At 46.5% G+C, this 23187-nt stretch overlaps 1 protein-coding gene across 5 annotated transcripts in view; it reads left to right on the plus strand.

Annotated features, from left to right (window-relative positions):
- NAV2 (neuron navigator 2) overlaps positions 1-23187 on the plus strand; it is a 695198-nt gene that overhangs the window by 357136 nt on the left and 314875 nt on the right. The gene's annotated exons all lie outside the window — the stretch shown is intronic.

A 23187-nucleotide genomic window follows, 5' to 3' on the forward strand; every position in this document is an offset into this window, starting at 1 on the left:
GGGGTCTCAGGTTTGATTCTGGTCAAGAACACATACCTCTCCCTGGCCCTGGTGTGTGCAGGAGGCAACAATTGATGTGTTTCTTTCCCCCTCTCTTCCACTCTCTCAAAAAATCAATGGAAAAATATCCTCAGGTGAGGATTAAAAATCCTATATAATAAAAGGCTAATATGCAAATTGACCGAATGGCAGAACAGCTGGTCATTATGATGTGCACTGACCACCAGGGGCCAGACACACAATGCAGGAGCTGCCCCCTGTTGGTCAGTGGGCTCCCACAGGGGGAGTGCAGCTCAGCCAGAAGCCCTGAGCTGGACTCACTGCTGGTGAGTGCAGAGGCAGTGGCGGGAGCCTCTCCCACCTCTGCAGCAGTTGAACATCCCCTGAGGGCTCTTGGAATGCGAGAGGGTGCAAGTTGGGCTGAGGAACCCCTCCCCACTGAGTGCACGAATTTTGTGCACCAGACCTCTAGTAAATAAATAAAATAAAACCCCTGCTTTAAAAAAAGTCATCATGATTATTGTTTACTTTTTATTTTGTCAGCACTCATATTATTTTTACCTTCTGATAATACTTTGGAGTAGGAATAATTATATCCAATTTATAGCTGTAAGTCTTGAGGCTCAGAGAGTTTGAGTTGGTAGTTAGAGGTCACACGGCACAGACAAGATCCAAATTATCACCTTCCATCACACTGACTGTGTCATTCTTACACAGGAGGACAATCAAAGAGGGCTGAATACAGCAGGCTCACTGGACACCAGGGGTGTGCTGGGGGGAGTGGGACATGGGACTGGGGCTGAACCTACATTCTCGAACCATCCAGTGTCTACACTGTGCTCTTGTGGAGAGGCAAGTTGACTGTTGTCCCATTCCTGTTCCCCTTTGCTGCTCCCTGACTGTGTCTAGGCAGTGGTATTGACTGTTTTCAAGTTTTGTTTTTTTAAAACTAAAAATCAGGCTGTGTCGTGGTAGACTATTACTTACTTAATACTTTCCCTCAGCAGTTAGTATTTCCCTTCTGGGAAAGAGTCAGTACCACCTTCTTTCCTCACAGTGATCCCATCTGGAAACTGAGAACTCTGTGCCCATGTAGAGACCTGGAAGGGCCTGGAAGATTGGGTCAGGGTGCCAGTGGTAGAGGGATTTTGCACAGCCAGCCCAGGAGACCTGAGCACACGGCCATTTAGCCCAGCATTTGCAGGCTATACTGGGCCCTCTGGAGGCTTTGTGGCGAAGGCTCTGATGCCTAAGGCAGGGCTGACCAGTGGTGTGGCAGAGCCATCAAGACTATTTCCTAAAGAGCAAAATGCCTCCCGATCGAATATGGTTCCCTCAACTTGGTCAGAGGCCCTACGGATGCCTGCATGTGCCCTTCCCATCAGTGCCAGGAGAGAGTGAGGCAGACCTCTTGACCCACATCTTCAGGTGACCAATGATTGTAGAGTTCAGCTAAGCCAGCCTTAGTTATTGAGCATCTGTGAGAAGGATGGTAAGACACAGAGACGTGGATCCACACCTCCTTCCAGGAGTATGGGAGAGGGGAAAAAATGTATCTGGACAGCTGGGAGTGAAACAATGTAGGTTGAGTTTGAATCCCACCTCTGCTGCTTCCCACTATTTTGCCTTTTCTGAGTCTCATTTCCTCACATTGCATTGGATAGAATGAAACTTATACACCATGCGCTCCTTGGGGAGGAGGGCTATGTCTGTCTCATTGTCCACCTTATCCCAGAAACCTAGCATAGTGCCTGGCACAGAGTAAGTGCTGAATAAATACCTGTTAAGTGAATGAACACTATTGTGAATATTAAATGCAATGATATTGGTAAAATGCTTCATTCGGGGGTTCGTGGCAGCAATGTGGATGGTGGTTTTAATACTCCCTAGAGAGTAGAGTACTACTTCTATAGCGAGGTGCAGACCAGGAGGTAGCAGGCTTGGAGGGAGAATGGCGGCATCTCTCAGCCGGGCTTCCAAGGTGGATCATGATGCTGAAAGACAAAGAGGTGAGTGGGCATCCTCAAGGATACTGACAGGCAGATGGGGGAGACTTTGACCAAACCGCAAGACTGGTAACTGGCAAAAGACAGGATTGAAACCCAGAGATTGTGACTCTCAGCTAGTATCATTTCTGGGGTGTTCAGAGGTCTTATAGTAAGTGGTAGTCTTTTAAATTTTACCAACAGATTGTGTAAGCATCGCCATAAGATGCTCTTAGAATTTCAGATGGACCCTTATTTTTAGAGGCAACACCACACTGAGCGTTTGACAATGACTGATTCGTTTCTTGGTTTATTTTAAAGAAGCTTAAAGGCTATATAGTTGACAATCATTTGGAGACACATTTAATGCAGCATTAATAGCTCTGACTCCACAGGCCTGAACTCATGATGAGACTGAGATGTGAGAGTCGGTGGGGCCTCTGTCACAGGTCTGTCCTCACCTCTTTAAGCATCTGCTTCACCACTCCAGTCACCACTTTGGCTCAGTCCCCAAGCTTGACTAGAGTGTCATTACATTTTATTACAGCTTCATTCTCTTGGTCATAAGCTGCTTGATTGGGAGCTGGAGGCCGCCAGTAATTAAGCTCACCTGTCAGAGTTGAGCTCCAGTCGGAATGAAATACATTCTCTCGCTTCCCCTTTCATTTCCCTGGATGTCAAGGCCTCTGAGTTAAGCTCCTTATGGGAACAATATCTGACCCCAAAGTCTTAGAACAGGGATTACCCAGGTGGAAATTCAGCTAAGTTACCTACTTGTCACGACTTAGAAGAGCCGTGGGTTCTCAGGTTGCTTGAGAAAACTACTCATTTGTGAGGAAATCGGAGTTCCAAACCAGAGTAGCCAAGGAAGCAATTTCTGGGATCACAGCATTCAGACATGATAGGCATTTGTCCCCCAGAGAGAAATGCAGGCCATTCCAGAGACATTTAGGAAGAAAGTGCAAAGTCCACAAAACCTTTCCGTGCAGGCTGTGGTCTGCGGGGTGGGGGATGGGGGATGAGGGGGGTTGGCAGCTGCCTGCCTCTTGTCTGTGGCTTAGAGGAGCTGTGGCAGATACTTGGTCCCTACTGATGGGCCACATGAGCCAAAGGCTGGATGGAGCTTTGCTCTTGGCTCTCCAAAATTATAGTCTGTTGTACTTCAAAGGGATTCTAATGAGGACATTGGAGGCACAAGGAACTCAGCTTAGTTGATTCAGTGTTTAGTTCTGCCAAGTTCGGCATTACTTGGTCTCTCTGGCTAATGTCTCTCTCTCTCCCTCTCTTCCTTGCCTGTACTTAGTGAAGATCATGTCAGAGGCCTCATTATTCTCGCCTTCATTTCCCTGCCTGCCTCTGGTGTGCTCATCTCACCCAAAGTTTTACCAGTGACTCCTTTCTGAACTCTTGTCTCTCTTTCCATGCAAGGTGTGGCAGAAATAGCCTTCCTTTCTACAATGTTTATTAAAGACGCTTTTGAAAACCTATCATCCTGAACTTACTCACTCATACAGATCTTTCTCTCTCACTCCAACATATATCTTGGTGTTTTGTGTGTGTGTTTTTTGTTGTTGTTGTTGTTTTGTTTTGTTTTTAGGTGTGTTTTCTCATTTCCCTCAACCTTTCAAACAATTCTTAGACCTTTGCCAGGGAAGAACTCACTCAGGCTTGCTATCCCAGACTCTGCACGTATTTGTCACCTTTATGTACCTTTTAATATTGGTGAGAATCTAGTGACCTCCATCCCACCATTATGCTGCCTTGGTAGCTCAAAACAGCTCATTTTTGCCAATGGTACTTCTAGAACAGTCCCCAAAGTAGGAAGTTTCAGAATGTCCAATCCGGAAGGGACTTTATAAATAGCTCTATTCCTCACTTCGGGTAGAGTAACTGAAGCCCAGAGAGGGAAACCAATTGGCCCAAAATCACACAGGAGGCAGAGAGAGTCACATAAGGCCACAGCCCTCCTGATGGCCCTTTGCCATCTGTCCTCTGAAAATTAATTTCTACATACAAGTGCCAGAATTCAACATCCTTACTGAAAAAGAATTGCAGTGCTCAATTATGGAGTATCAACTATGCATCATGCATTATGCTGTGTGCTTTTCATATGTGCCTCATCTCATTCTTACCAAGTCCTTTGTGAGGTGAAATTCATTTTGTAGATGAAGAATAAAAAACTGAGGTGATGGTTTGCTGGAGCTCACTGGTACTGGCTCTGGAGAGCCAGTTATGTGCCTCCTCCTAATTCCCTGTTCAGTGATTCCTTGTTGAGAATTGAAATCAGCCACAGTGAGAGTATTTATACCATGGAAATTGGAAAATGCTACAAATCTGGGCTTTTTTCCATCCTCTGCTCCCACCCCCACCCTAGGAGATCCAGTTTACAAGCACACTTCTGGGTTCATGGAACCTAGGTAGTTTGACCAAGGGCACACAGTGGGTATGTAACAAAGCTGGGACTTTTACTGAGGAGTGTATGCCTTCAAAGCCTGAGCTTTCTTTGTAATAATTTTTAAAGTTTTAAAATTATGGTTGTCATATAATTAAAAATATTACATAATTAATATACATTATTATATTAGTTTCAGGTATAAAGTATAGCATAGGCAATATAGTCAGTAAAGCCTGAGCTTCTTATCATCACCTTATACTGCTAGTCACTAAAGCCAAGTTTTCAATGACTCATTCCTTCTTAGCTGGAAATGGTGGTAGGAGAAAGCAGCTTCCTTGGGTCTGATTCATTGGATGGTGGCAGGGTGTACGGGACCACACCTGGTTTGCTGGAGAGGGATGTCCCTAGAGCCTTTCCCAGACCTTACTCTGCTCCAACCCCGTAGGCTTCCTTGCTATTTCTGCATTCTTCAATCACATCCCCAACTCAGGGCCTTTGTTGTTGCTGTTCCTACAGTCTTAAATGCTTTTCCACAGATAAAAACAGAGCTTGCTTCCTCACTTCTTTCTTGTCTGCTCTTCCTTGACTATGCTCTTCATTGACTAACCTATCTAAAGAGCAGCTCCACAGTCTCCATACTTCCTTCAGTTTATTTTCATAGTACTTATCACACCTGCCTTCATAGCACACATGCATTTGCTTTCTCTTTAGAAGAATGTAAGCTCCATGAAGGCTGGGCCTGTGTCTTATGTGTTAGTATAGCTTCGGAATTTGATGGGTAAGTTAATGAACCTCAGTTGTTATTCTAATCCGAGCACCACATTTCTTATACTTGCCTTATGGGGTTGACAATTAGCTCACATATTTACTTGTGAAGGCAAAGGGCTTTCTCCTTGCTCTCTGATCTCATAAGTCTACAGCCATCTTCTCTCTGGAGCTTCTGTTTTCATGTTCCCACTCCCACCGCCCCCCGCCCCTAAAACAGGACAACACTCAACATCTGTCACTGCTGATTTGCTGAACAATTAAAATAATTAATCAAATATTTTTAAAAGGAAACTTTGGCTCCAAGAAGAATTGCAGTCCCATCTTGGAAGGTGAATGTGGCTGTGTCATTTAAACTGACTGTTTCAGCTGCTTGAGTGTGACCTTCAGAAAAGCAAATAGGAGGGGATTTAGGTAACAGCCACAAGGTGGGTAGCTGACCCAGGGTTACCCTGATGCTGTGTCCTACATTTCCTGGGTCATGCAATATCTCTCTCTCTCTCTCTCTCTCTCTCTCTCTCTCTCTCTCTCTCTCTCCCTCTCTTTCTCTCTCTCTCTCTCTCTCCCCTCTCCCTCTCCCTCTCACATACATAGTTACCTTCCTTTCTCATTTCTCATTTAAAAAATCTTACATATATATTGTAGAAAATTTAAAATATATGGATAGGGTACAAGGATAGTTGAAAATTGTAATCTCACCTCTGAGATAACAATTGTGAATATTTTGGTTAGTTTTCTTTTAATCTTTTTTTTTCCTACTAATTAACTTCTTTGTATTTTCTGACCTACATTAAATAAATAAACTTAATACATCATGGACAACCTCCCCTGTGATAAAATATGTTTACACTCAGTCACTTTTACTAGCTGGAGAGTATTAAGTTGTCTGCAGGTACCATAATGTATTTAACCCATCCCTGACTGTTGGACAGTCATGTTGTTTCCACTGTAGATTATCACAGACAGCACTGTGATGAAATTTTTCTTGAAAAGTTTGCTTTTCTTTTTTAATTAAAATATTTTTTCAATTACAGTTTACGTTCAATATTATTTTGTATTCATTTCAGGTGTACAGCATAGTGGTTAGACAATCATATACTTTATAGTGTTCCACCCTGATATTTCCAGTACCCACCTGGCACCATTCAGTTGTTACAATATTATTAACTATATTTCCTATGCTGTGCTTTATATCCTCGTGACTGTTTTGTAACAACCAATCTGTACTTCTCAGTCCCTTGTGATGGACTTTTGTGTTGATACTTCTTAGGCAAACAGTGATTATTCCATGTCATTAACTTCAATGATTATAACTTAATGCTATGGAGTGAATGTTTGCGCCCCTCCCTCCGTGGGAGGTGGGCCTTTGGAAGATAGTTAGATTTAGATGAGGTCATGAGGGTGGAGCCCCCTTGGTGGCATTAGTATCCTTATAAGGAGATGAAGGGACTGGATCTCCCCCCACCCCCCATGTGAGGATACAATCAGAAGACAACCATCTATGAACCAGAAGGAGGACCATCACCAAGAGCCCCACCATGCTGGCACTCAGCCTCCAGAACTGAGAGAAATATTGTTTAAACAATATTCTGTTATAGCAACCACTTCACTGAGTCTCCACATATAATTACTAGAACGGGACCTATATGGCAGCCATGATCTGACCTCTGGGCCTTTGCATATTCTGTTCCCTCTCTCTGAATAGCCCTTTCTAAGCTTTTTCACCTCTTTGTTATAAATTCTTGCCCCCAAGCCAAGTCATACATTTCTGTGCACTTTAATTTTCTGAAATGAGGATGAATCTAACAACCAGTGTGTGTATTTGTGGTGATAGTGGGTCACAGACTTGAAGCAATACTATAACTCCTCTTCATCCATCAAGGCTCAGCACAGGCTTCTGGGTATAGGTTCCCTCCTCTGGCTTGTCACAGCCTGGGCCTGCCCTCTGTTGCACCACACACACTGCACTGAACCTGCCTGCTCGTTGGTCTCCCACTGCACAAGGAGCTCCTTGAGAACAGCAAGAATGTACTTTTTTCCCCTGCATCTCCAGCTCTCAGCAGTTCAGCAGCCTGGGCTCCAGGACAGGTGCTGAGGGCAGGTGATAGGTGGGGAGCTGTCCCTGGTTGTTGCCTGTTCTCCCCATTAAGTTATTTCCTCATTCCAGGCCCATGTTGGTCTCCTTTACAGAGCCCCTGTAAGTGGGTCGAGCCTTTCACCTGCCCCACCTTTGAGGTTAATGCCAATTCCAGGCCCTGGTGGATATATTTATTTGCTCTGAGGGAGGGCGGGGAGAAAGCTTGGCAGGCGGAGGTTTGGGTAATTTGTGCCCACGTGGTTGCAGAGAGCTTCCAGGAAACCACATTACCAGCCTAGCGATTGTTTTCACTGTGCTTCAGAGTGACACTCAAGAGTCAGGGGAAATGCTTACATTTCAGCTCCACAAAAGGGCCTGCTGAAGAGGTCACCTTTCCCCTCTGTCCCTCTCACCCAGCCAGACACAGTGATCATGAATGAAGTTGGCCCTTTGAGCTTTGCAGTGCACCCACCTCCAAACTTCTCCCCCTCCCCCATTCCCTTCTGGGTCTTTGTCTTTGTTCTGAGTTCATCTTCCCTTATCTGCCTCTGCATGACTTCTTGCCTTGTTTTTTACTAACTCTAACTCCAAAAAGAATACAGTCCTTGTCACATGGGAATACACGCTGCACAAACTTGGGAAAAGGAAGATAGTCCCTTTATGGCTGGGGAGGTGGGTAGGGCCTTCACGTGGGTAGGGCCTTCACGTGGGAGGCAGCTGATTCTTGAAGGATGGGTAGGATTGAGGTATTGAAGAGGTAGAGGAAGGGAAGTCAGTGGTCAGGAAGGTGAGGACTGAGGCTGAAGCAAACATTTATGTATAAAATTTATAAAGTACCTGCAATATGCGGCCACTTGTAATGTGGGTAAATCAGTTGTCCCCCAGGTCGCTGTTTTCTAGCTCATATGTCTATGTGGGCTCTTCTTACTTTTACCCCTAAGACAACCCAGTCTTCAAACTCAGAACCTCTCCAAAATCAAAGAAAAAGAATCCATAATCATAAAGATGTTAGTACCCAAGTTAGACTTCACTGGATATTTTGTAGGGGAGATGGGAGAATGAACTTATCTATCTTGTATACTTCATCACAAACAAATGAAAATATCCATTAGATATTCCCCCCCAAAGCCTTTCTTAGCCACACTATGGTATGAAGGGGTGTTGCTTCCTCCTTCACTCACTCTCTTGCTGGCCCTTTTTTATCTCTTGGATTCATCCCTGCGTACTTCATTTTTTAAAATATTTTTATTGATTTCAGAGAGGAAGGGAGAGGGATAGAGAATTAGAAACATCAGTGATAAGAGAGAATCATTGATCAGCTGCCTCCTACACGCCCCACACTGGGGATCGAGCCTACAACCTGGGCATGTGCCCCCACTGGGAATTGAACTATGATCTCCTGTTTCATAGGTTGATGCTCAACCACCAAGCCAGGCCAGCTAGCCCTGTGGACTTTCTATTCCTCACGCTTAATCAGCCAACTCTTTCCACTCAAATTACATAGTACAGATCCATCACCTTTATCACCAGCTCTCCAGCCAGCATTTTCTTTATCTTAGCCCTTGGGATGCACCCTCCTGCAAGTGGTTTATTTTGTTTTATTTCCAAACAAGTGCAAAACCTTCCTCAAGAGCAATTCTAGTGGCTGATACAGTCTCTCTTTCTTGTTACATATATATTTTCTCATTCAGACCCCACAACAGCTCTTCTATTACCTTCATTTTATAGATTAGACAACTGAAAATAAGAGAGGTTTGCCCAAGTCACACAGCAGCCAGAATGGCAGAGATGAGACCTGAGCTCTGTCACTTTTTTAAAAATGTGTAAGAGCCACCTTCCATGCATGGAGTGTGAGGAGGGTGATTTTGATCTAGACATGTAGATTGGGACGTATATTAGTTTTCTAGGGCTGCCATTAAAAAAACACACACTGTAAGTGGGTGGTGTAAAACCATAGGAATTTATTCTCTCATAGTTCTGGAGGCTAAGGGTCCAAAATCCAGATGCCTGCAGGGTTGGTTCCTTCTGGAGGGTCTGAGGGAGAACCCATCTCCTGCCTCTCTCCTCCCTTCTGGTGGTTGCTGGCAATTCCTGACATTGCTTGGCTGTAGACCCATCACTTTAATCTTCATCATCATTTTCACGCAGTGTTCTTCGCTGTGTGTCTATGAGTCTTCACATGGCCTTGTTACAAGAATACCAGTCATTGGATTTAGGATTCACCCTAATCCATTACAAACTCATCTTAACTAAACACATCTACAGAGACCCCATTTCCAAATAAAGTCACATTCTGAGGCCTCAGGAGGACATGAATTTTTGGCGAGACACCGTTCAACCCAGGACAGGACCAGCTCATGAAGGTAGTGCCAAGGCATTTGAATTGTGGTCAAGGAACCACATGTAGGGATTTTAGGAGAAGGATAGTAGGACCCAACCAAAAATGCCCCCTCGATTCTGACTGGTTCCCTGTGCTTTCTCTCCGGCCACAGCTCCCTGTCCTCGTTGCTCTGTTCAGAAATGAAACAGCATGGGCTTCCATCAGTGTTTTCTGAGGATAGAAGTCTTTTCTTCTTTTCGGAAACTTTGGAAACTGCACTCGCCTCCATTGTGCCTTGGGCTGATCAGTATGCCACATGGAAGTGTGTAAAGCCTGATGCATTAGTCACAACAAATCTGCTCCCGCTGGGAGTCGTGAAGACAGACAGGGCACCAGTTTCTCTTTGGTGAGCGCAGTTTGCTCTCCCCTCACATCATTTACACTTGGCCCCTGCCTCGGACTCATGCCCAGAGTCCCTTTCCTGAATTGTCCCTGGTGTAGGAAGAACTGCCAAGGCCTGGCGAGGACAGGGGCCAGGGGCTGAGGGAGGGCAGAGGGTCAGACTGGGAGGGGCCTCTGGGCCAGGCTGCTCCATGGGCAAGACCCTGATGCCCAGCAAACACTCTGCACCAGCTGGAAGCAGTGAAAAAGTCCTGGGTGACCGCCGCAGCGCCCCCCTCTGACCCACCTCCAGCAAACACTGGGCTATTTTGATGTTGCTTTGAAGCTGGGAGAGCACTGGAACTTTGGGCCTGCTCAAGGGGCGGAAGCCACAGGCTCCATCGGCCTTTGTGGCTTTGCCAAACCCTTGACTAGCCTCCAAGGGAGCGGCTTTTGGAGAGACACACTTGGCTTCAGTGAGTGTGCGGAGGCCTAGGGCTTCTGTTTATTCTGAACAGGGATAGTCAAGCAGGCCAGCAGCATGTCTCCATACAGGGCCCAGCGTGATGTCTTCAGATTCTGGGGCTGTAGGTTGGGTGACAAGAAGAGAGCTTGAATTCCTGAATCGGAGGGTTTACCTCCTCTGCTTCTTGTTAGCTGTGTGTTCTCAGGTAAGCTGCTTGACCTCTCTGAGCCTCAGTTTTTTTCAGCTATAAAATAAAGTGGGTAATTCCTGGCCCTTAGAGGGTTAAGCATGAACTGAGAGGATTTGTGAAAAAGTGCTTTGTAGGCTATATTGTGTAATGGGAAGGTATAATGAAAAAAATGTGTTAAACACAGTAATAGTTTACATTTATTGGAGTTGCGTGTTAGTCATTGTTCTGAATACTTTTCATGGATTGTCTTATTTAACCTGCACAATAGCCCTAGGAGTTGACCCTGTTATTATCTCTGTTTTATAGGTGAGGAAACTGTGGCTTAAAGATTTTAAGTAATTTGCCTGGCCGGTATGTCTCAGTGGTTGAGTGTCAATCCATGAACCAAGAGGTCACTGATTGGATTCCTGGTCAGGGCACATGCCCAGGTTGTGGATACCTACCTCATGGGCATGCAGAAGGCAGCCAATCAATGTTTCTATCTCTCTCTTCCTCTCCCTTCCTCTCTTTCTCTCAAAATCAATAAAAACATATTTTTTTAAAAAAGAATTTAAGTATTTTGCTAAAGCTCTAATGGCACATTGGTTGTGAAGGCTATATTCAGTCTTCAGAGCTTGCAGACTTACTCTCCAGTCTACACTACCTCTCTCAATGCAATAATAATAATTTTAAAAATTCAGTCTTCAATATAATTCAAACCTCAATATATATATTGTCTCTAATCCTCACCGCAGCCTTTTTATGTAATATTACCACCTCCACTTTATAAAAAAGGAAATTTAGATTATTTGGGCACCTATTATTCTATTTATTGAGTACCTACTATTTATTGAGCATCTACTATTCTATTCAAGGCACTGGGGGCACAACAGTGAACAAGATGGGGGAAAGGTGTTTCCTGCTTTCATAGAATTTATATTTTAGTGCCAGGGAGACAGTTGTTGAAATATGTAAACAAAATAATTTCAAATCATGGTGAGGGCGATGGAGGAAACAAACCGAGTGAAGTGACAGTGACAGGTGGTCAGGGAAGGCTTCTCTGAGGAGGGGCCCTGGGAGCTGTGATTTGAATGGTAAAAAGGAGGCAGTTGTGTGAAATGCCTGAGGAGGAGCTTTCTCAGGTGGGGAACAGCAGAGGTCTCTGAGGAATAGAGAGGGGCGGGAGGAGCTGGAGCCAGGGTAGCTCAGGCAGTGCGAGGAAGGGTGGGGCAGGGGCAGGGGGTCAGGAGACAGTGGCCGTGCTGAAAGGGGGTGACTGTTGTAAGAGACAGTGTGGGACAGAGACCATTCTGGCCGAGGCCAATTCCTGGGGTGACTGTGCTGCTATGTTATTGGCCATGTGTCTAGTGAAGGATGAAGGTGGAGGAAAGGCTCAGGCAGGGAAGGGCAGGGCGGGCTGGTGGGCGGCCTCCTTGATGGGTGGGCTCAGGCTTGGAACCTGTGGAGCCCTGTCCCATTTTGCTGCAGGGAAAGGAGGCAGCAGACCTGGGTGCTTCGGGGTGCCCTCCACACCCACAGGGGCTGGTCATCACAGTCTGATACATCAGGGATTGGCGTGGTAATCACTCCGTGACCAGACCCAGCGGCTGCCAAGGTGGGAACCAAGGCCTCCCTAGGGAGGCAGAGTGGCCTCATCTGCCCACTTTCCTGTGCGCCCAGGAGACCAGCTTTAATTTATTACCCGCTTGGGGGTTTTGTCAGGACGCCGCCATCTACAGAGCATTGCCGGTGAATATTCTAGAGAGCCTATAAGCTTTTCCCCACTTGAGAGGAAGAACAGGCTCTTGTGGAATTGGTCAGAATGAAACCATAGAACTCTGAACCTGGAAGGTGCCTTAGAGACAAACCTGCTCAGCACTCTCACTGATAAGAGGGAACTAAGCTTCGGTATTATTTTAACTTAGTGTTACGGCAATGGTTGGTGAAGGTCTTCCTGGGGAAAAATAAAACAAAAACAAAAACCCACACTTCCCTGACTTGGTAAGCAGAGCAAATGGACTCTGATTGCAGAGTCTGGCAGCAGAGCAGAGAGGGGCTTCCAGTGTCGGGGAGGGGGCTGGTTCCCACCTCGGGTGCCGACGGGCTGTGTTTTGGGGCAAGTCAATGAACGTGTCTGATTCCTGTTTCCTGCTTTGTAAAATGCAGATAATAATGGATACCTACCTCATGGGGGCAGACTGAATAAAGTCATATCTATAAAATGCTCACCACACAGTGAGTATTTAATAAAGGGTGCCTGCTGCTACCCTTTGGGGGGTTCAGATGCAGAGGCTACAGATGAGCAGTACTGGAGAGTGCGACAGAATGCGCAGCGATGGCAAGATGGTCTACCAGTGTTGCCCTGAGCTCAGGCCTCCGTAACAAAACATCCCTCAGAGCTGATTTTTATTTATCCTCTTCCACCCCACCCCCTGGGGCAATAAAAAGACTGTGATCTTCTCACTTGTCTCCATTGCCTGAAAGGTAATACCTAAGAGGAAAACATTCCCTATCAAGTGAGAGTTCCAGTATACGAATTAGAGTTTTCGAATAGAGTTTTGTCTGTACTTCATTTCACAAGCAGCCCCAGCACATCTGCCAGTGTGTGAGCCCAGGCACGGCTCCTCTGAGAGACAGGCTGGAGAGAGGTACCCAGCCTAAGCCAGCTGTGCGAGGGCCCATCCTTTGTCCCATCCCAGGGCCATACAGTAGATCTGTGCTATGACAGCTCATCTTATCCCACCAGCACCACATTATGACTTCAGCTGAAATCACCATTGGATGGTGCTGTTATTAGTCTCTTCCCTCCTGGCCTGGGGGACATGCAGGGTCCTGGAAGAGATCAAAGACCCATGCACAGCAGCCATTGACTCACAAGCTCTGAGAACTGATAGTCCACGGGTGACTAAGCTTTGACTCGTCTATTTGGTGGGTTCTGCAAGGGCCTGGCCACATCCTGTTTCTGTCCTCCCTCAGAATGCAGTCCTCATGTTCATGTAAGAAAACAGCATCTTTTCAGAATAAAATTAGAGGAGTCAGGGGGAAGCATTGAGAGTCCTTTCCAAGAAGGAATTTAGCTGAGAGAACCAAGTCCTGCCCAGTATCCCGGGTTAAAAAGAACCAGTTATGAGCTACAGTGCAGTTGACTTTGGCCCTGAGATCTACAGGGAAAACTAGTGGGAGGAGGAATAGTAACAAATCAGCAGTACAAGCAATGTTTGCTCGTGAGCGCTTCCAGGCATGTGTGAAAAGAAGTAATCCCGTCCCAGGATCCTATTGTGTTTGCTTCGTGCTCCAAGGTGTGGAGTTTGGAAATATGCCAGTGCTTGTGGTTCTTCCACTTTGGGGAATTAAGGAAACCCCCTTGGGAGTACTGTTTCTTGGAAACCTGTTACTCACCTGCGCCCTGTGTTCAGGTGGAGACTGAGTCTAAAAGGGCTTGTGGAGAGCTGCTCTGTCTGTGTCAAAGCCCAGAGCAGGGGTCCTCAAACTACGGCCCGCGGGCCACATGCGGCCCGCCGAGGACATTTATCCGGCCCGCCGGGTGCTGCTGCCTGTCCTGCTTAGCAGCCAACTTGTCCTGGGCCCGCAGTGCACATAGGAATTTGTTCATAGTTGTTTTTTTTTAAACTATAGTCCAGCCCTCCAACGGTCTGAGGGACAGTGAACTGGCCCCCTGGTTAAAAAGTTTGAGGACCCCTGGCCCAGAGCCAATGCTGTTTCTCTATTCAGATTTCCCAGGTGAGGGAAGTCCAAGGGGGCATTTGGTCTTTGGGGAGTCATTTATTCATTTATCTTTTTAGTGAGCACCTTCTATACACCAGGCACTGTTTTAGCTCCTGTGAAGTACTGGTAAGAATAGCAAGATGTCTGTTGTCATGGAATCTACCTTCTTGTGGGAAGATACTACAGATAAAACACTAGTAAACAAATGCATTCATACATTTATTTCAGAGACTGGCAGGTGCTATGAAGAAAGCAAAGCGGGGTGATGTGTTCGAGAATGGCTGGGGGCGGTGTTAGATGAGGAGCTTAATGAAGACCGCTCTGAGGAGGCAGCACCAACCACATTAAGAGCAGGGGTGCCTGAGCTGGGCAGTGGGATTGACAACCCAAAGGCTCCGGGTGGGGACAGCCTTGGCTCGTTCAACGAACAGCAATGGCTGTTGTCACTGGAGCCCCTGAATTAGTGACTCCTTTCAGCTTCATACCTGATGTTCTCTAAACCCAGCTGGATCAGGTGGTCATCTCCTGGAGGTGGGGTAGGAAGTGGTGTCTAGAACTGCTTTGGAGACAAGCAGAAATGACTGATTAGAGGACTCATGCTACCCTCCTTCTCACCTCCACATCAAGCTCTGTTTGTTATCTTTCTGTTTTCTCTAGGGGAGTCTACTTCTCTTCATGTCCCTTACCTTCATCCTGGTCAAAGCTACCAGGATCTCTCCCCAGGTCTACTGAAGAAGCTCTGAACCAGGTTTCTCCCACATGACCTGCTCATCGCCAGTCCATTCCTCACACTGTGTTCAGAATAATTTTTTAAAACCTCAGATCTGATCATGTCTCACACAGCTTCTCAGTGCTTTTCCATGATTCCCCATTGCTCTCAGGATAAGGACCCAAATCCCTACAATGACATATGAAGCTGTATCTATGCAGACCCCCTATTTCTTTTCTCACCTTGTTCCTAGCCATTTGTGTTTTCACTTTCCATGCTCTGGCTACCCAGGCTTTTTTTTTTTTTTTTTTTTTTTTTTCAGTTCCTCCAATGTTCTGAACTAGTTCTGGCCCCAGGGCCTTTGCACATCCTCAGTGGCTCTCAATCTGTTCTCTTTCCATGCACCTTGGCCTTGGAAACTTCTACTCAGGTCTTAACACAGGTGTTACTTTACCAGGGATGTCTTTCTCACTCTTCAACACTACAGTACTATAAAGGGTTTTTTAGTTCCATGTTCCCAATAGTGCTTCATATATTTTTTTCATACCTCTCAGCACAATTGAGCAGAAATAAGCTAATAAGAGATGACAAGGAAGCACCTGTTAGACTATGTTCAGTCTAAAGAATAAAATGGAGCCCTGGCTGGTTTGGCTCAGTGGTTGGAGCATCAGCCTGCGGACCGAAGGGTCTTGTGTTTGATTCCCAGTCAAAGGCACATACCTCTGTTGCAGGTTCGATCCCCAGCCTGGGGTAGGCCTTGTACAGGAGGCAACCAATCATGTCTCTCTGATATTGTTGTTTCTTTCTCTCTCCCCCTTCTTCCCTCCCTTCCACTCTGTCTGAAAATCAATGGAAAAAAATATCTTGGGGTGAGGATTAAAGAATAAAATAGAAGTGCTTTGTAATGAGTTTTTTCATTCCTGGAGTTCTCCACTTTTTAGAACAGGTTGGTGAAATAAGGCAGACCTCTGGGGCCTGAGGGGGAGCCACCGTGATGTCTCCTTGCTGCACTAGTCCTTGAGCTCCAGAGGGCAGGAACCACGGCTGTCCTGCTTATTACTGTGTCCTCAGCACTTGTAAAGTGTCTGGAGCACAGTAGACACTTGATATGTATGTGTGGAAGCAATGAATGCTCACAACGACCTTGAATCTTAAATGTTCCACTTGAATGTGCTACTTGCTTTCAACAAAAGGGAAAAAACAGGAGACCGTCTGTATTTTCTGTTCCATTTCTTTACCCTATAGAGACGGTGATTGATATCTGGAGTTCAAGAGTAAGCAGAGTGAGTAGGAATTCTGGCAGATGAACAACCTGCTTAGGAAGTCTGTTCTTGCCTCGGACTATCAGAACAGTGTTATTTTCTTTGGCTCTAAGGAGTCGAAGACTGTGTGTACTCAGGGAAATGGTATAGACCCGCGGTGTGGAGTCGGGGCCAGGGGTGAGACTCAAATAATAATCAAGTGAAAGAGGGTTGTGTGAAGCCTGGAGGGGGACATTGCCTTTCTCAGCAGCCGAGGAACTGGAACATTCCCCCTTGTGTCAATGTGGAAGTGAATGAATTAAGCTCCGTTTTATGCCGTGCCTGGAAAAATACCAATGCTGTACTCGCATCGTTTCTGAAAGCAAACCCCAAATGCCACTCAGTCTCAGCTCTACGAGAGACTGTTACAGGAAAAAAAAGAGTCAACATTCACAGACTATGGGAAATATCACTGGAGTGGAAAAAAGATTAAAGCCATGGATTTTTGCTTTTCTGAGGTTATATACCCCTTTGAAAATCCAACAAAGGCAAGGGACCCTTTCCCCCCTCTGTGCCCCATCTCCATCTGCAAAATGCATATTCATGTAGCATTTTCCCACCCATGGGGATCCCTGAAGGGGCATAGCCTCAGGTTAAAAATTCCAGTTAGCAGGTCTGATTGGAAATTGAACAAAAATAAGCTAATAAGAGGTGACAAGGAAGCACAAGTTAGATAATGTTCAGTCTAAAGAATAAAATAGAAGTGCTTTGTAATTAGGTTTTTCTCATTCCTGAAGTTCTTCACTGTTCAGAACAGGTTCATTGGCGCAGGGTGATCCTGTGCATCAGAGTTAAATAAGGCAGACCTCTGGGGTTCGAGGGGAAGCCACTCTGAGCATCTCCTGGGGTTTAGCCTCCCAGGGTGATCCATCCGCTAAAAGGTGAGCACCAGAAAGCCAAGTTGTACTCTGTCATGTTCACCACTGGTCCCCAGTGTCTAACTCCTGGTTGGCACTTAGTACATGCTCAATAAGTACTTATTGACTGAATGAATGAGTCATTCCTAGGTTGCCCCAGTGCATTCTGTCTTCCTCTTAACTTTGTTCTGAATTTATCAGATGACTTAGTTTTGATTTATTTGTTTAAGAAATATTTATTGCGTATCGCCCAGCCTCTGGTGGGTCCTAATTGTTCTCTAGGCATAGAGTGATGTGAGACTTCAAAGTGCTCTGAGGCTCATGGCCCCTGGGTGGAGTCTCTGTTCTGCTGGTTGGGAGTGATGAAAACTGTAAAATGGGTGTGAGCATTAAATAAGTTCACACAGTTAAAGCACTTAGCACACCTGACACACAGCTGCGTGTGGTTTTAATAAATGTCAGTCATTTTTATTATTACCTGGGGTCCTCTTCACTTTCTGATCCCAGAGTTCTGAACCTCAGAAACGAATTATTGCTTTTTATACAGCAGGCAAAATGCAGCCTTTAAAACGTCCCAGAATATGAATCGTGGCTGTATTTAAGGGTTGGAAATATTACTAATCTTCCCCCTTTCCGTTTTTCCACATTTTAATTTTGATTAATAAGCACATATTACTTTCAAATGTAAAAAGTACTGTATAAGAAAGAATGTTGTCATTAAAACGTGTTTATTCAATTTTACAAAATTTCGAGGTGGAAAACAAGAATATTTTATTGTCTCTGGCCTGTAAAATCAGCTTGAGAACTTAATTTGTCCACTATGTTTTCCAAATAAAAATGCCCAAACACAAGCACTAAGAAAGCAGGGTGTTTTCCTGCATAGACGTGGGTGTATTGTTCAGTTTAGTAGATGTAGGGTTGAGAACTTGGACTCCTGGCTTTGTGTCCCAGCTCTACCACTATCTAGTCAACCTCTTTCAGCCTCACTTTTCTCATCAGTAAAATGGAAGAGATCAATGGAGAAATCTTTCCTTATAGATCGTTGTGGGAATGAACATCAAATACTTCACTTGTAAGAGTGAGTCTTCAACGTGTTCTTTTTCTTTTCATATTGCATCAGGGACATCACCATCCTTTACATTACACATGTGTGCATTTTGCATGTATGTGTATAGAAATGTCTTTGCTTTGATGTTTACTGGTAATTAAGCAAACTGATCATAGCCAAACCAGAACTTTTGATTTCTTAAACCATCTCGCCATCTGCTTCCCCTTTAGTCTCCTGCATTTCCATAAGTGGCATCCATATTCACCCACTTGTTTAAGCAGAAAGCCTTAGGGTCATCCCTCATTCCTCTCTTTGCTTCACATCCCATAGTCCACTTGACAACTCAGCTGATGTCTATCAAAATCAGTCTCTTTTCACCACAGCATGTGCACCATCCCAGATCCAGCCACCATCCTCACTCCTGTGTGAATATAATAGCGCCAGCTCACCTCCCGGTGCCACCCTGGACCCTCCATCCATTTCCCCATGGAGCCAGAGTAATAGAGGACAAGTGTGCCCCAGGTCGGGCCACTTCCTTGCTCAGAACTTACCTCACCCTCCTCGGCTTCCTATAATACTGAGAATAGAACCCAAATGGCTTACTGGCCTTCATTCAGATCTCTCTTCTCGGGGATAAGCAAACTTCTCCTGTAACAGTTTTAGGTTTTGTGGGCCATATTTCTTTGCTTTTACCTTTGTCTCTGTTTCTATCTCTATCCCTGTTCCCTCCTCCTTCTAACCCTTTAAGAATGCAATAACTATTCTTGCTCATGGGCTTACAAAGACAAGGCAGGGCTGGAGTTTGCCCATCCTCGCTCTACAAGAGCTGGTCTTGACCTTTCTCTCCAGCCCATCTCTCACCCTGACCCCCACCCATCTTGACAACTCTGCTCTAGCCTCAGTGGCATTCTTGCTGTCCGTGAGCACACTGGCCACCTTCTGCTCAGGGCCTGTGCCCTCCTGTCCCTCTGTCCTAACCCTGTTCCCTCAGGTCTGCTTCATGGCTCTCCTCCTTCTTTGTTTGAGTCTCTGCTTGCTGGTGCCTCCTTGGAGGAGCCTCTCCCAGCAGTCTCCCTAGAGTGCTTGTCCCCTCCCTCCAAGGCACACTCTGCCCTCACCTGGCCGTGCTTCTTTCTGTGGTATTGATTATATCTTTGTTTGTTTGTCAGTTCTGCTGCCCTAGAATGTAAGCTCCTTGGCGGCAGGCTTTGTCTGTTTGTTCAGCTCTCTCTCACCAGCATTCAGAAAAGAACCTGGTACTTAGCGGTCATTCAAAAAATATTTGTCGCATAAATTAATGAATATAAGAACTGTTCTCCCCTGTAGTTAGTTTTCAACCCCTGCAGTATCACTCATTTGCAACAAGGTGGCCCTCTTTTTAAATGCTCAGTCCTGTTGCCTCTGTCTCATAAAGAGGGATTGGATGAAGGTGCCAAGCTGTGCTCTGGGTGACAGCGAGGACTGTGAGAACCCACTTCCATGTGCTGTCGGGTCTGAAGGATGAACCCGGGTGAGAACATGGGGGTGGGGAGGAGTGGTGGGAGGAGGGCCAAAGCCAGGCTTTGAAGTGAAGGGAACTGTCCAGCTCTCAGGAAGCTGATGTCACTAGAGCATCTCTGGATGATAAGTGCTCAGCAGAGCCAATGTCTGATGTCTCTTGGGGAGAGAGGAGCATCTCTCAGAGCCAGAGGAAGAACACTGAGATAAAGTATCCTTTCCAGGAACGCAAGCCAAGCCAGCCTGCAAACCAGTTAGTGCAGATGTTGAAGGGAGAATGCTTATCAGGCCTAGAGAGGATATGATGGAAAAATCTGGTATTTCTGGAGCCTCTGTGACTCCCAGCCCCAGGGACAAATCCCCCAGAATCTGAGTCTTCAGGCCTCTTGGGAATGGTAAGTGAGAGGGGTGCATCCGGAGCAGTCAGGTATACCCTCCTCCCACCCTGTCTTGCTCCAGAAGCCTCAGGAAAAATGGACTTGGATCTAGGTACTTGCAAGACAGGCTGAGCCCTTTCTTGAGGCCATTGTAGGAGGCTACTTGGGGGTGGGCTGAAGGGGGAGGAGTCCTGTGGAGGACTCCAGGAGGACTTAGCACCATATACCCACGAGTTCTGGCTCCGGGTCAGACAGTGAGCCTTGAATTGGGCAGTGAGCCTAGTTGTAAACTGACTCATACACCAGCAGGGACTGGATCAGCCCAGACCCAGGAGCCAGGTCAGGGAGTGAAAGGATAAAGGAATCTCTTCATTGAATGCCACTTAGGATAGAAACTGGTAGGTACACGACAGGGGAGCCTGTACACTTCAGATTGGGGATTATTATGTCCAAGACCATGAGTCTAGCTCTTGAGTATAGAAAATAAGACAGCTATGTAACAGGAGGGAAAATGCAGTGACAGCATCAATCAAACTGTCCTTGGAGCCTCGCCCCAGGAGCCCAAGGCAGGCGATGGATGATCTGGGATTGGACAGTGGGTCAGCTGTGTGACTTTGGACCTGTCACCTGACCTTTCCTGCTTCAGTGTTTTCACTTGCACTATGCTAGTGGGGAATCTTGACTTTTTCCTCTCTTTGAGTTATTAGGATCAAATGAGAGAATACAGGAAGTCTTTGCAGCGTTAAAAAGCCTCTAGTCATGTGTAACTTGATCCCTAATCAACTCGTATAAAACAGTGATACCGATAGGAACAATAAGTATCCGTGAGCACTGCCCACGTGCCAGACGCCATGACCAGTGCTTGTATGTGTGTCTCACGTGCGCCTCGAAGCAACCTAGCGATAGAGGCACTCTCATAATCCCCATGAGCAGATGATGTTGTAGGGCTCCAAGAAGTGAAATAACAACCCAGGTCGCACAGCCAGCCAGGGTGGCCCAGAATCTGAATTCAAATAGTTTGTCTCCAGAGGACACTCGGACCTCCAGAGCCTCTAGCCCAGATCCCCAGGCACCCAGCCTTGCCGACCTCGGCTTTCTCAGGGAAGATAACCACACCTCTGTCCAATGCAAACAGACTCAGCACTCTCTCTCCCCTGAAGACAGGTTCAGTCCCCGCCGACTGCAGAGATGCTGTGGGGCCTTGACTCTGCCTGCTCTTCACCAAGTCCAAGAGCCAGCGGTTCCCATGGGGACGATGACTCCCCACCAATCCGGGGTAGCAGAGGGAGGCCAAGAGTAAGAGCTTCTGCACATTATGGAGTGCAGGCACGTGAGGTGGAACATTTCTCTCCAGGATGGACTGCCCTCGCAGCAGTTGAGTGGGTCTTGGAAAAACATTTCCTTGAGGAAGCAGAGGCAGAGAGGCAGTCTCAGAAGGGCAGGATGTCGTTTTCCATCTTTGCATCAGGAAGAAGAGGAGTAGCAGCAGCGCTCCCTCCTGGCTGCCCCTCCTTCAGGGCAGGACTTGGGCCTGCAGCCCAGGCCTGTTTGCTCGGGTTGGCCTGCATAATATTACCCCCTCAAGTGGAGTTTGGTGAGTTTGACCAGTAGAAAGGGCTCCTGGGTGCCCCTCTCTGAGGATATCTCAGGAGCTTTTTCAGATGGACCCTGTTGGCAAAAAGACATGAAAACAGGTAGAAGAGGAATTATTGAAAGAACTGTGGCTTTTGCCCTAAACAAGAGAAGCCTGAGGCAGGCTAGTTCACTGAGGCCTCCAGGAGGTGGGGGAAGGTATGGCAGGGGATGGTATAAGGAAACAGAGAACTCACAGAAATGCAGTATAACAGCTGGCAGTATAACAATCTTTCCAGAAGGGGAAAGATTGCCTTGGGGACAGTGAGCTGGCCATCAAACAGGCTGGGTGACCGACCCTCTTGACTGGGGCCTTGCTAAGGTGGGGACCTGTGCCTGGAAGGAAGAGACTTGGGGCTCACTAAGGCCTGCACAGCCCTGAGAGTCTGTGGTTGTGTGAAGAGGGAGGGTGGGGAATGAGATGGAAGCGTGTGGAAATGGCGCAGCGAATTCAATGCAGGCCTGGGCCATGCTAGCCTCTTCCCACCCCCACGCTGGACCTCAGGTCGCCCTCCCTGTTCTGTCATGGTCCTAATGTCCTGGGACCACCAGACCTCACTGTTACTCCTTCTTCCCAGAATAACTACCCTCTGTGCCCTGCTGGTTGCTGGATGACTCTAGTAGACAATGCGCCCAATGACTTATGCTGGGGCTGACTGTGTTACCTTTCTCAAGTAACATGATGCCACAATCCGTGTACAAAGCTTTTTCCCTCAGAGCAGTGGTTCTCAGTCTTTAGTTGGCATCAGAATGAGCTGCAGGGCTTATAAAAATGCAGACTAGTGGGACCTGCCAGAGTTTCTCATTCAGTAGGTCTGGGGTGGTGGCTGAGATTTTGCATATCTAAAAAGTTCTCAGATATTGGTGATGATGTTGGACCAAGGACCACGTTTTGAGAACCACTGCTCTAGATTGCACCTAAGCCCAAGGCTATAGATTCAGACAAATCCATGTTAGAACCCCAGCTGCTCCACTTGTTAGCTGTGTGATGACTGGCAGTGTACCTAACACCTCTGTACTTTCGTTACCTGTTCTGTAAAATGGTAATGATACTATTTTAAAAGGGTATTGAGAGAATTGAAGATGATGATATGATGATTTATATACAGAACTTAGACAGTGTCTGGGACAAGTTAAGTATGCAAATACTCAAACATTAGCCATTTTTATTATCATAGTAAAAGATAGGTATTTCAGACAGCCCTTGTCCCCCTCCATAGGGTGGTGGTGTCCGGGCAGAGAAGGGTATGCATTCTCCTCCAGTTGTGCTCCATGTGTGGGGGCAATCCCATTGTCACTCCTTACCCAGAGGCTCCATGCTGGAAGGATGGGGATCCATCAGCAGTAGGGCCATCCTTATAATCTCGGTCTTCTCTCTGGGGCCAGCCACACATTCTGAGTGACTGGCTTTTGGTGTGACTCTACAGGAGCCTGCCTCATAGGAGCCAGCTTGTGTGTAGGACACACGGAGTGAGGTCATCT

This window comes from Plecotus auritus, assembly GCF_963455305.1.
Source record: "Plecotus auritus genome assembly, chromosome: 9".
Lineage (NCBI taxonomy): Eukaryota > Metazoa > Chordata > Mammalia > Chiroptera > Vespertilionidae > Plecotus > Plecotus auritus.